Consider the following 15,192-nt stretch of genomic DNA (forward strand, 5'->3'; position numbering starts at 1 on the left):
AACAAGCCAAAATATAACCAATGCCAATGAAGGGAACATGAAGCCGACATATGTGCAGTGCTGCAAATGGAGCTTTTTTTTGTCTACATCACTAGTATTACGCGGCATTTGTGTTTCAATATAGGGCAATGGTTGCCGTTGATTCTAGAATTAGGAGACATTTTCCCTTTCTTCTCATTTTCGTCTTCAGCTACGGGCTAGCGGGATTGCTTTTTAAGGATTGATTTTGCTAAAGTTATAAATTTCTAGCGGGACTTGGCTCTATGTTGAGGTACACTTTTCCTGAACATTGGCTTCAATGGTTGTCCGTTTGTGTGCAACTAACAACCAGCCATGTTATGTTCCCGTGAGAACTGCAAGCAATTGTATGATTTAAATTTTGTGAGAGCCTAAAAAAATGCATCACGAGTTTCACTTTGGTTTGTCATTGTCGGTGGTTCCCAGCCTGCTCCACCATTGCGCCTAGGAGCAGGGTTGCAACTAGTTGCCAACCAGTTTACGTCCTTTTTTTTAAAAAAACATCTCATGGAAACTAAAAAAGTTCCCAATTGGTTTCCACCCTACCTTCATGTGAACTGGCCTAGAGAACTCTGAAAACTCGAAGAGGCAAGAGCTCCTTTAGAGAAATTTTTTTCGGGGGGGGCAGAAAGAGAGGGGGCAGAGAGAGAGAGAGAGAGAGAGAGAGAGAGAGAGAGAGAGTGTTCTGCGAAGTAGTTTGGTTGTGTTCATGCATTGGCTTGATTTTCATGAGGGCTAAGACTTAAGTGGGAGAATGCGTAAGGTGAAGAGAAAGAGAAGAAAGATAAGGGAAAGATTGAGGTAGATCTTGTCATCTTGGGTCCCTCAAAGTGCAAAGGCTTTTTGTTGGAGATTCTCCAGGCTTGACATTTTGTTGTAAAGACGTTTTGTATATGCTGAAAACAAATTGCTTATTTTCCTATTGATAGTGATAGTGTTTCTCTTTTTCTTTTATAGAGAGAGAGAGAGAGAGAGAGAGAGAGAGAGAGAGAGAGAGAGAGAGAGAGAGAAATCTAAGCATCTTCTCTCATTTATTAGCACTCTTCCTGGTGGATGGATATGGTAGCTCTTGGTTTGGCAAGTCCCTATCATTTGCAAAACAATGCGTTGTCAATACGATGCAACCCTTTCTCTCATCCAGCTAGCAAAATTTCCTTACCACCTTCTCTTGAGCAAAAACAAGCTCAAAAGAGACTGAAGATTGATGGCCTTCTTGACATTTGTGCTAGATTATATATTTTTGCTAGCAATGGTGACATGTATAATGATGACTAGATTTGTATAACCATGCTTTTGGGGAGCAATGGTGCTGACATTTATTATTTGGGTTTAGAGAAATATCTCTCTCTCTCTCTCTCTCTCTCTCTCTCTCTCTCTCTCTCTAAGAAGTATACACATACATGAGCAACTCACTTAATAACTTTGCTCGGTTATGAGCTTGCTCGGATAAGTTTGCTCAATGTTTGGTAGAACTCCTCTCTCTAGACCCAGCTAAGGTGGAAGTTGTAGTCCAATGGCCCATCCCAAGTCTATTTTGAAAGTTCAAGGATTCCTCGGCCTCACATGAAGGTGTAGAGTATTTATCAAAAACTATACACTCATCGTAGGCCCTCACACTGAGCTCACCAGGAAAGAGGAAATATTTATTTGGTCTGATAAAAGAGATACGGCCTTCAACAAATTAAAGGAAATGTTGGCCAGTGAACCTATTCTCAAACTCCCAAATTTTCAAAAAACATTTGAGGTGATAGTGGATGCTTGCATACAAGGTAAAGGTGAGATCCTACATCAAGAAGGGCATCGCATAGCTTATGAATCATGACAACAAAGGTTTCATGAGAAGAATCATCCCACCCATGACCTTGAGTTACTAGTTGTGGTTCATGCCCTCAAGAAGTGGTGACACTATCTTTTAGGTCAGATGTTCTAGCTTGTTACTGACCACAAAAGCCTCAAGTGGATTCTCACCCACCCATACATCAATATGTGACAAAGGAGATGGGTTGAATTTCTACAAGAATTCACTTTTGAAATCAAATTTAGACCAGGTAAGGAAAATAAAGTGTTTTAAGGCTAACTACTCCCCTGTTCATGCTCACAAGCACGAAATAGACAACATACTTGTCATCCGGTGACACGACTAACCTGTAGGTGCATGGAGGCAATCTCGTTAGCTTGTCAGGCTGAGCCCAACCTACACATACGCACTTCTATGATGCATCAATCACTAATCCTTGTTAACTCCAACCCACTCTATCCCTAAACTCTCATAACATCGTTTACACATCAAATGAACTCGGAATCGCTTCAAACTTGCTAGGCACCATCCCCTCACTATGATACACTTACCTATAAGTCCAATCTCACCAGATTATAACCCTAGCTACCTCAAATACAGTCGCGATAGACTCACAGGTCATAACCTAAAAGTGTGTGAAACCTAAGTCTATGAACATCTATGTGTAGCTAATCTTGCCCTCGTTCCATAAAGTACTTGATTGTTGAAAACAGACACCGTTTGTGCTACTTACAAGTAAAACAATCTCGTAGGAAGATCGCTCACAAACAGCTTGAAGATGCAAATGCGTGGCGTGGGCGCGTAGCTCTCAGAGAGGCTACCGCGATGGTGTGGTCTCTTCGTGAATCCGGTGAGGGAGATGCACATAGCGAAGAGGATAAGATCACTCTCTCTCTCTCTCTCTCTCTCTCTCTCTCTCTCTCTCTCTCTCTCTCTCAGACTCGTACGACACAGAATTAGTTATTCAAATGTTATTCAAAAATGGTCCTAAGGTAACCTTTATACTTTAGTCACCTTAGCTCAAAATGTACATGGGGTTTTAATTGAGTTCTACTCATCATAATTACAAAGTGGAAACGCATTGCATCCCGGCCAACTAATAAATCTATACATAATCCAGACAATTGGATAAAGACGGTAGGCATCATTGGCATTACAAAGGGAATTTGATAGTCATTACAAAGGGGATTTATACAAATGTTGGGATCCAACACTCCCCCCCTCCTAGTTCTTGTCTACCATACATGACTGGCTTCGTCTTCAATGTCTTTGTCTTCTTTCCTGGTTTATTTGATGTAGAAAGGCATCGTATCTCATAGATTTGCTCGCCATTAATGGGCCAAAAATTTGTGATTTGTACATGAAGAAGCCGGTGTAAAATGCTTCTTCAAATGTCTGGAGATGGTAGCTGGGCAAAAACATGAGCCGTCTGAAGTATGCATACAAAACTGGCTCTGTAGGTGGCACACTAAGATCATATGATAGCTCCGATATGTTTCTTTCTGTATCCATGAACTCTGAAAACGCTGTGAGACAGGCCAAAAATGTCCTAGCTATTTTACAAAGCATTTTGCAGGACAGGTCGGGAGAGCCTTTGAATTCCGCAATGGCACCCTCAAGGATTTTCACCATGAATGCACGGATATTCTCTCTCCTTCGGCCGGTCCTAACAAAACTGGATAGTTCAGCCATGTGGAATTTTTGCTTTGTAAGGCTTTATGTTGGCTGTAAGTATAAGTTCTTGGTGTTGGGCAAAAAGTTCTATCATCTATGAGCTCAAGTGGTGCATTCACTAAGTGGATCAGGTTGTTAGGATGATCCAATAGCCACTAACACCTCCACTTTAGCTAGCTATCTATGATTCTGCTTTTCTGTTCCTGAACCTGTAAATCTCCTTCAAATAGTGGCGCTTGATCTTCATTTGCTAGCTGCCATTGATGTGTCATTGTTTCATATTTCAACAAAGCATAGGGTAACATCGGGGCATTCCACTCTTCCCGTAGCTCTGCCTGCTGTCTTGCCTGATCTAGAGAGTCCTCATAGCATTTTCCTCTCTAGTTTCATGGCCTTGTACCACATCATATCTGATTGCTTTTCCATTTCTTCGGCCAGCTTCTGCTCTTCAAGTTTTGTGATGGAATTTTCGTCTTCTTCTTGGTTGTTGGGGCCAGCTTGATCATCCTGAGTATTTGGGGCCCCGTGGTCCTCTGATACTTCCTCAGCCTCATCATCACCATCATATATCTCTACCAGGCTAGTCAAATCCATGGCCTCTTGCACCGTGTGCACCCTCACCTGCCCGTGGGGTTTTGGCTTGCAGTTTGGAGATTTGCAATTTGTGCAACCATTGTTTGATTATCAATTCGAAGTGTTTGGAATTGCATCTCCTTTTGGACTACAACATCTTCCAATTCCTTGACTCTGTTGTGCAGATTCTCATTTTCTTCCTTGATGGACTTGAAAGCGAGGCTTTCTCTTTCAATGTCTTGAGCTGGTCCTTGCTGTTGTCTGCTTTGTAAGTCTGCTATTTGCTTTTGCAACTGATCCTCATCTCTAAGTGCACTTTCAGTTATCATCAACCTCTGTTTTCTTTCCAATTCTAGCTCGCTCTTCAGTGCCTCCACGTCTTCTTGTGGTTGGGCCACTGGTGTTGTTGGTAGCAACGTCTTTTTCTTTTTTGCTCTTTCTATCTCCCTTGCTTGTATATCCGTCACTGCTCTCAAATCCTTCACTTCAATTTGTAAGTCATCAATTATGACTTGTAAATTTTTGACTACCTCCAGAGCATCTTGCTTTTCTGCCATCAACCTCTGGATTTTTTCATCTCTATCATTGACATCTTCAAGAAACACAAAGATAGTATCTTCACAAATAGCATTGTAACTTTCTGACTTCTAGAAATTTTCCTTGAGGAGGTCTATTCTACTTTTGAGACCCAAGATCTCAGCATCTTTAATGCTGATCAATGTAAGGTTGTCGTCTCTTTGCTCCTGCAACTTCAGAACCTCTTGCTGGGTTGTCTCCATTCTCTTTTTTTTATCCCTGTTCTAATCGGCTAACAACCGACTGTGCAGTTTTACTTGATTTAGTAGAGTCTCCATTGCTCCCAAATCCAGGCTGATACTAGCTCGCAACTCAATTACTTGAGAAGAGGATGTTGCTTGTTCTCTTGTCAGATCCAACACTATCTGCTTGCCTTTATCAAGGTGAGATACTATTCCAGTGGGTGGATGGTCATCTGTCCTTTCTTCTTCTTCTCTATGGGGTGGTGTAGGGACTCTCTCATCATGAGGTGAACTCTTTGGATGTGGAGGAGAGTCGGCAGGTGGAGTTAGTTTCCTTTCACTTGCCACTGGCCTTGGAGAGGGAGGTGGTGCTTCCTCATGTATTGTAGTTGGCCTCAATTGATCTCTTAATGTTTGGAGATCCTCCTCTTCAAGTGGCATCCCTGGCGCATCTGTAGCATTCCTCTCTTGGATGTATCTTTCAAACTAGTCCAACTCAAAGGCTCCATTGTTGGCATTCTTCATTCTTAGTGTGTAAGAGCTACTAGAGGTTTTCTAGGTGGAGTCTACATTTCCTTGTAAAGATCTTTCTAGGACAAACCCTTCTAGCATGAAGTCCATGGAGCAACCTCAGCTCTTCTCTTCTTCTGTCTCAATCTTTCTTCCTCATCCTTTATCTCCTCTTCTCTTTTCTCTTGGATACTCCTGGTAACCCTTTCCAGTGTGCGTCCTCCAATGGTGTTGATGGAAGGAGGCACTCTCCTTTTTGGTCTTTCATCAAGCAACAGCCTTAGAATAAGCCAGTCATTCTAATGAGGGGCAGGCGGCATCTGATCTCTTGCTCCTATTGCATGATAGATCAGCCTCGTAAGCACTTCTCCTCTTGCAATGTAACTGGGGTTGTATTCCCGTATTCTTGTCACCTCTTCAAACAAATATGAAGCATGATCTATGTAACATTCATATTCTGCTTTTATAACCCAAGTCATTGTCATCGACAAAACTCCATGTGGTGTAGTATATTTTTTTGGTCTTTTGCTATAACTCAGCAGGCAATGACTGTAGATCTGAGTGATTACCACCACCTTTTGGTTTGCTATGGCCTTGAAGGAAGGCAGTTTTGATTTTCGTAGGTAGACCACCAGATTCTTCCTCCTTTCCCTCATGTTTAGCCCATTATCTGACACCTTCGGGGCTTCCTTTATAATCTCCTTGGTGATTTGAATCTCCATCATCTCATTGTCAAGCCTTGACACTCTGTAGGTTCCGTCTTCTTGGATTGTTTGAATTAATTGGTGCACCCTTTTGAAATCTATTCCCACCGGTGGTAGGGACACAAATTCCCATAACCCTACTTTCTTCAGCCATGATCTTTGTGGGGACCTCTTCAAGTAGTTCTCTGCTTCTTTTGGGATCATGACTGTGTCCACTACATTGCCCTTGTCATCCACATAGGATCCCTGATAGATTTTGAAAGATGTTGCTTGTTGTTCATCTGCTGGGATCCATGTGGCTACTGGCTTCAGAGAGTCTGGCAACAGTGTGAAGGGTTGTGCATCATCCACTGCCATCTTCTTGCCTTTCTTCTTGCTTGGAGAGGCTTCCATGGATCCTGAATTCATAAGCAAGGGTTAATTTATAATCATGGTACATCTTTTCTAAATTGATTATCACTTAAGCATGCATCTAGTTGAGCTCTCTTAATCCCCAAGATGAGATAGTGACAAATGTTAAGCAGATAGACAAGTTATTATTATTTTCTGATCTTGACAGCTTCAAATTAGATCCATAGGTCAAGGAGAACATGTCCAAATGCCTTGAAAATTTGTGTGGTACATGTGCATAGGGTATGTGAGGTCTCCATCTAGTCACAATTTGAAAATCAACCTCTGTAAGCATTCTGTCCAATCTATTGCGATAGACTGGGGTTTTTCTCTTAGATGATGTATTTTCTATATGTGACTGTACACACTTGTTCCCCATGGCTTGCACATGGTCTGATTTTGTTTCCACCTCATTTGGATGTCATGTGACCTACATTTGGATCAACTTCACTTTTTCCAAAATTCTTGTGAGGAGATGTTGGTCTATCTCCCTCATTTTTTGTTGTTTTGGGTCCAAAATTTTTGGGTATCCTCTTGATAGCATGTAGAAGACAGTTGTGGAAGCCATATTTTTGGTTGAAGCCCCCTCATCATTCTGCCAAGTCTATCGCAATAGACTTGGGGTTGGCCTCAAATTACCCTATTTTTTGTCTTGTAACTCATTGGCTGCCTTCTCTTAGTGGTTGTAAGGTCACCTAGCTCATCACATATACATTTGGCTTTGTGTGGGCTTGATACTGCTCTGTTAGACTTTGAACTATCTGTCAAGTCTATCTCCTCCTGCATTAAGTGCCCACCTTGCCCCAAACTTGGTGTACTTTATCCACATGCAGTGTTAAGTCTGTCCCTGTGACAATTCTTGGAAAGAGACTTCCCTTGATAGTAATCATGAGTCTATTGCGATAGACTTGTAAGATGGTCAAGATAGATTGATTTTTGCAATTTTAGCTGGTATCTGTTGTTATTATACCTTGTCAATATAATTTGTGAGGTCAAACTCCATTTTTCATGCTTCTGTGTGTCAGGGTGAGTCTATCGCGATAGACTCCCTAAGTTGTCATCTGTCTACCTTTTTTGAAGTTAGTTGATTCCCCTGGTGTTAGTGGGCTCTTCTAGACACACACATTAAGTTTTAACCAATTTGGAAAAGTGTACTTCCTGTTTGCAGCACTTATTTGTTCTCGGAGTCAGGGTGACCCTTTAGGTGATTGCCGCCATACTTTTTGGTCATTGTATAACTCAGGCTAGCTTCCCATTTCTTTAGACCTTCCGTCAGAGCCATCGGTTGTTCTCTTGGTGCTTACGTCACCGAGAACTATCATTTGGACGCTTTTCTAGCCTGTTGCTGGCGTTTGCCCTCGTGGAAATGCTTTTTCTTGAAACGCGTCATTTCATCTTGTAGTCGACATCCTTAGGATGTGCCCTGTCAAATTTGGTGTCATTTGGTCACCTAGTTTGGTCCGTTAGAGCTTCGTGACGCTTTGCACGGTCTCTATCAGATAGAGGTCTAGCTTGGATTGACTTTTTTTCATGGTCTAACCCTTCGGTTGGTTTGTCGAGGTCATTGGCTTGCTACCTGTGTAATTTGGCTCTTTCCCAAATCAACCAAAAAAATAGCAAATCTAAGCTAGAAAAGCACCAGAAAATATACTAACACTATGTAGCTCACTCTTCTCTTGTCTATGTACATTCTTTTTCTCAATCGTCAACCTTGGCCTATTTTTTACTATTTTTTGACGGTTTTTAGACAGTTTTGACTCGCTTTACAGTATATACACATCCCTAGGGGCTCATATATGATCATTTTGATCCCCAATTCTGATTAATTATGAGGGCATATTCTTTTCTCAAAAATCACACAATAAAACGCAAAATTGGTTGAAAAATCAATCACAAACATTGCCCTCTAATATATGACGTGAGTCCGCATTTGGAATGCCTCCCCCCCTCCTGGTCGGAGTCCTCCCGGACAACAGGGTATCATCAAGGATATGTGTTGTGCATGGGTTAAAAATTGTGCTAATGCGCGGCCTTGTAGTGTGGCCCTATTTGATGCATACTCAGTCAATGCATGGAAAAATTTATGTTATGCGAGGAGAGGGAATAAGCAAGATGCTTATTGGCATTCGACGTCGAGGTTTCCTGTTTGTTGTTGATTTGGTTGTCGAAATTTCTTTGCAAGTAAAAGTTGTAACTCTACAGCTCATTGTTTGATCGTCTTCTTTGCAAAAGTTGCTTGGGTTGCCGCTACTATCGATATGGCCGCGGACTCCGTGGACAGAATTGTCATGGCTGAATTGGCCGTCATCTTTTTCTCTTTTGCTTACCATTTGTAGCTTTGTTTTGATGCATTTGTAGATTTATTGCTTCGTCCTCGGTCGTCATTTCTATTCTGATGATCGGCACCCACATAGATCAGTTTGCCGGTTTTCTATGTAGTGAGTGTCTTCCTGCTGGTGTTGCTTGTACTGAAGGGAGTTCATGCTGCTTTGGTTTGGAGATCCAAATGCGAGTCGCATTTAAGTGGTTACTGAGCATACTCTTTGCGATCCATATCTTTTTTATTCCCTTGGTTATTGATTTAAATGTGTTCTTCTATTGACTTTCGTTGTTGTATTGTGGTTTGTATGCCAGGTCGCCTCTATCCTTCTATACCCATACTTTTTTTTCGCCTGTTGCTAACCTTGATCTATTCATTGTTTCTGTGTTGTCTTATTTTTGTAGTGAACATGGTTGGCAGTTCCTTGGTTGTTCTCCATGGGTATCGTGTTGTGCTTTATTGACACCCATCCTTTTTGTTCTTTATCCAGTGATCTTGGTGCTATTATCTGGTTCTTCCGGGTTGTTTGAGCAAAGGCTACCACCTATTGTTCTTGTGCATGCTAAATTTTGACTATATCCAAATTCCAATGGATCTGCACATTACTCTCTTTTTTACATGGGGTGTAGTGTGCTCGCATCCTCAACCACATAAAACTTGTGGGGGTAAATATATTGATGTATTTGTACATGCAATATTGTCTAGCCCAATGTTCCTAGCGAATGTGATGTACTACTTTCCAGGGCTTGTTGAGTAGGATGTAGTTGATCTTCGAGCTTGAGCTGTTTATATAATTTGTAAGAGATCATATTTGCTTGAGCTCCGGAATCAAGCAATGTCGTCGATTCAACTTGATTGCTACGCACTTTGACTGCAATTATTGGTTCCACTGTGTCTTCACCAAAATTCGTTAATCGAATAGCATTTATTCGTAACGGTGATCCACTTTGTTGTTGTTGTCGTAGAAGCCTTCTTTTTGCAATGCGTTCTTTTGCCTCTGCTTGTGCTTCTTCTCATACTCTCTGTTTCTCCTTATCTGTTGTTTTTCTTGATGGATTTGTTGAAGCATATCCTGTGTTAGTGGTAAATGATACTTTTTTAACTGACACCCACTAATCCAATTTGGTATTTTTTCTCCTGCCAATGTAACAAGTTTGACAGCTCCACTTTGTAATAAGTCACTAATCACAAAGGGTCCCGTCCCTCGCTTTTTAAGTTTTTTGGTATGTTGCTTCAAAGTGTAAACAAGTACATAATCACCTGTTTTGAACTCTTTCGTATGCACATGCTTGTTAAAAAACTCTTTTTGTCTTCTCTTTTTATCATAGATCGAAGCTACGGCTCTCAGTCGAAGTTCCGTCCTTCGCTTTTTAAGTTTTTTGGTATGTTGCTTCAAAGTGTAAACAAGTACATAATCACCTGTTTTGAACTCTTTCGTATGCACATGCTTGTTAAAAAACTCTTTTTGTCTTCTCTTTTTATCATAGATCGAAGGGTCCCGTTCCTCGCTTTTTAAGTTTTTTGGTATGTTGCTTCAAAGTGTAAACAAGTACATAATCACCTGTTTTGAACTCTTTCGTATACACATGCTTGTTAAAAAACTCTTTTTGTCTTCTCTTTTTATCATAGATCGAAGCTACGGCTCTCAGTCGAAGTTCATCTAGCTTTTCAAGATCATCTATTCTTGAAGAGAGCTTATGCCCTATCCATTCTAAGCATTTTGCTACTCGTAGAGTTGGAACTAAAAACTCTATGGGTAATATAGCGTTTAGACCAAACACCATGTTGTATTGTGTGGTTTTGATTAATGTTCTGTAAGCTACTCTATATGCCCATAGTGTTGAGTGTAATTGCTGATCCCAGTCTGTCCTTGACTATGATACAATTTTAGTCAAAACAGTGCATAGTGTTTTATTTGTGGCCTCGACTTGTCCATTTGCCTGTGGATGATATGGAGCAGATTTTCTATGTATGACCATGAATTCCTCTAGCAGATATTCAATGACTTCATTAAGAAAATGTGTTCCTCGATCACTGAAAATTTTTATTGGTAATCCGTATTGTACAAAGACATTCTCATACAAAAATTATGCAGTGGTTCTTACGTCTGCTTTTTGTGTTGCTTTGGCTTCAACCCATTTTGTGAGATAGTCTGTAGCCACAATGATATATTGGGTATGGGTGCGATATGCAGGGGGTGAAATAGGTCCCACAAAATTAATTCCCGATTTTGCAAATGTCCGTGTTCCCATCATTGGCCGTAGTGGCATTTCATCTCTCTTTATCGACACCTTAGTGCGCTGACATGCGTCACAATGCTTTACAAACTCCTCAGCATCCATGTGCAATGTAGGCCACCATATTCCTGCGGTTAAGACAATTTTTGTCGTCTTATCACCTGAAAAATGGCCTCCACTTATTCCTCCATGTGCATGTTCTAGAATCAGTAGGTATTCACTTTCACTTGCACATATTCTAAGTTGATTGTCCTTTCCTCTCTTGTAGAGTTGATTTCCAATTAAATTAAAGTCTCGAGCCTCCATCTCTAAAGCCCTTTTTTTCGCTTTTGTTATGTTTTCAAAAAATGTTCTTGTTGTTAAGAAATCAATGATATATTGACTCCATGCAGGTGCAATGTTTACCTGAAACAATGTCGCGTGATCTACCGATTGTTTGGCACTACTTATAGTACAATTGTTAGCATAAGCATGTGTATCAGCATACATAGTTGGCCAATAAACTCCTAAGTGTTTCAATCTTTGGTGTGTTTTCATTGTTGAACAATGAAATGCCAATCCTGGATGTGTGCTTCTTCAAGATAACACTCGAATTCCTCTGGATTTATACATAATTGTAGAATTTGGTCCGAGCCTAGATGGTACAGTCGTCCTGCAATCAACTGAAAGTTTTTTGTTTGTTAAAATGTTTGTTTTTTGCATCTGTCCTCCTTGTTATCAAATCCTTTTCCAAAGAAAAAAATGCTGACAATTTCCTGAGACCATTTGGGTATCATTTCAATATTGAAAAGATAAACATCAGGTATGTCATCATCTACTTCTTCACGAGCTTCCTCGTTTTGTAGCCTTGAAAGATGATCCGCTCGTAGATGAGTTTTACCCTTTTTTACTACCACTGTGAAGTCAAACTCTAGCAATATAATAAACCAGCGTACAATTCTCCCAGTATTTCATGGTTTATTTACTAGATACAAAAGAGCTTGATGATCTGTGAAGAACACAAATTTTTTTGCAAACAAGTAATGCCGAAATTTCTTTACAGCATAAATCATTCCTAATCCCTCTCTTTCCGTGGTAGTCTAGTTCTTTTTTTTGCACTATTTAGCTATCGGCTTGCATAACAAACTGGGAAACCCATTGTTCCGTCTCCAGGTTGAGCCAGAATACTCCCAATTGTATATGCAGATGCATCAATGTGAACGTGGAATATCTTTTTCCAATATGGTACTTTAAGTATAGGTGCTGATACTAGGTTTTCCTTAAGATTTTGGAATGAAGTTTCACACTCCTCAGTCCAGCCGAAAATGACTAATAAGCGATATAGTGGTTGTGCAATGACCGCATACATATATATGAATCTTCAATAATATCCGCAGTGTCCCATGAAGGATTGTACTTGTTTGACATTAGTAGGCCTGGGCAAGTCTACTATGACTCTAATTTTTTCTAGGTCAGTGGTTATGCCATTTCTTGAGACAATATGTCCTAAGATTCGACCTTGTCTTACCATAAAAATGTACTTTTCCGGGTCGAGACAGATTCGATATGTTCTACACTTCTCAAATACCTTTTTTAAATGGTCAATATGTTCTTCTTGTGTAAGAGAGTGGACACAGAGATCATCCATATATATATCTCTAAGAATATTCTCAGGTATTCTTTGAACGCATGAGTCATTGACCTTTGGAAGGTAGTTGGGGCATTGGTTAGGCCAAAAGGTATAACTCTATATGCATATATTCCCCACTCTGTGACAAATGCTGTTTTGTGTTGATCCTCTATTGCAATTGTCAATTGGTTATACCTTGTAAACCCATCTAGAAAGGAATAAGCCCGTTTTTCAGCCACCATCTCAAGCACATGTTCTGTGATCGGCAAGGGAGAATTATCCCTTATTGTGGCAGCGTTCACTTTTTTGAGGTTCACCACACACGCAGCTTTTCGTTCTTTTTGGGGACAACCACAATGGGTGACACCCAATCTGTATGCTCGATTTCATAGATGAATTCAGCATCCATCAGCTTGTCAATCTCTTCTTTGATTCATTTAGCGAGTGTGTCATTATATGTGTAAGGGCACTGTTTGCTAGGTTTGGCATCTGATTTCAAAGGAATTGTATGTTGGCATATCGATGGATCAACTCCTTTGAGGTCTTTGTAGGATCATGCAAACACATCTTTATACTTCTTGAGAAGTTCCTCTTTGCCTGGCACAGCGAGGTCTATCCGTTTTGCATTTTCTGGCCCATCGTAAGATTCCTGGTTTATTTTTTCCCTTACTGGTGGCGTCATTATGATTTTTCTATCTTGGATAATGAATTTTCGATAATGGGATGGTACATTCATGTTCCCTTTTTCTGAATCTTCCCTCCCTTCACTTTCTTCTTCAGTAGTCCATACCTCTCGTAACGACCGTTTTAGTTCTTGGTATTTATTTTTACGCTTCATTTTGGTCCACTTTGGATCTTTGGTCTTTTCCTGTTTTGATTGTTGAGATTTTCTTGATTTTATTTCTGTTTTAGTATTTCGTGCTTGTTTTATTTCCTCATGTGTCCTTTCCCTTCGAACTCTTGAGAATCTTCCGGATATTTGGTCTTTTACACAATCCTCTGCCTTGACAAGCATTAGATAGTGAGTTTTATCTTTTATCATAGGCATTAGGTTCTCTCTAATTTTATTTTCTGCTCTTTTTTTTTGTAGCGTTCCTGGCATCTAGGATGTTGATTTGCAAAATCATAAAACTTGATATTTGCAGTTGTCTCCCCACGCTCGCTTGAGCTGTTTGGACACTCGTATCTGCATAGTGACTTAATTTCAGATGCTCAGAGGAGTCATAAAACTCTTCTTGTTCTGGTGAGTCTACATTCTCATCTCCTGCTGGTGTAAGGCTTACCATGTAATAGGGTAGCACATCATAGCCATTCTTATCGCAAAATTTTGTCGTTGGGTTATCTGTAATGGTACAGACATCCAATGTTGCTAGTATGTGTTCCCATTCTAGAGGTTCTAAGGCATCTTCGAGAAAAGGTTTAGGAATGTAATCTTTGTCCTTCATAGCTCTTTCTAAGATGCATTTCTCTCTTTTTAAGCTCCCACAATGTGAAGCTCCGCACATCCATAGCTCTTTTTTCTGCCCTAAACATGCTGGGAGTTCGGACCCTACCAATGTAGCTGAATCAAACTCTTCCACTGGTGTTTGGTTCACATCCTTGTAACTATGGTCTTCTGGTATATTTTGGTTGTAGTCTCTCCATGTTTAAGGTATATGTGGTCGTAACCCCAATCCTGGACCATCTTTAATTGTCTCATGAATGGTCTTCCCAAGATGATCTCGTAATTATTCTTTTTGTCGAAATCAACTATTGCAAATGTATGCTCATACTCGATTCCGTAAGAGGTGACAATTACTTTTTCTAAAAGTCCTAGAGGCTTTTCCATGAACCCATTTGCCAGTTGCAATGATTTCATTATGGTAGCTCTCAAAGCCGGCTTTTCCCATTTTTTCCAGATTTCTTTGGTGGTGATAGTGACTCTTGCTCCACTGTCAAGAATAGCTTTGGATACTACTCCTTACTGGTAGTGTGGTATTGCCATCTTCTCCCTCGTAATATTCTCCATTTGTTTAAAGGTACAAGCTTAGTGTTTAGTTGAGGCATGTCCAATTCTCTGATCCCTTCTTGAAGCTTCGAGGTAGGGTCTTTTCCTCAAAAAATTTCTAAGCATTTGCCTACGGTGGTCCACACGTTTGGTCGTAACCTCAGGAGTTCAACTAATGTGATTATGCATGCCATAGGGGTGGAAAATAACTCAATCAACCCTTGTGAATCCATCACTCTGTTGGAAGAAAGTCTTTGAGATGGGATTGCTCTCACCTCAGACTTAGCTTCATACTCCCCTAGGTATGAGGGTAGAGTTTTTAGCGAGTCTGGTTGGCTGTGCCCCGATCTAATTGAACCCTGGTCTCCCTCGTATGAATGCATATCAAAGTTCATTTGTGATCTTGCCTCAAACTCTTCAATGGGAGGTAAGATCTCATTTTTCTCCTTTCTCGTGCTATTTATTTGGTGGTTCACACTGTTAGCTTCATTTGCTTCCCGGATTTGCTTCCACAGGTCATCTAGACTGTTACAATCCTTACCCATTTCTACCAATATTTTAGGCTGGAAACCATCAATTGTCTCATCTGTTGTATTTGGCACTATGATAGGTTC

The sequence above is a fragment of the Adiantum capillus-veneris genome, chromosome 22 (genome assembly GCF_014529385.1).
Source record: "Adiantum capillus-veneris isolate H3 chromosome 22, ASM1452938v2, whole genome shotgun sequence".
Taxonomy (NCBI): domain Eukaryota; kingdom Viridiplantae; phylum Streptophyta; class Polypodiopsida; order Polypodiales; family Pteridaceae; genus Adiantum; species Adiantum capillus-veneris.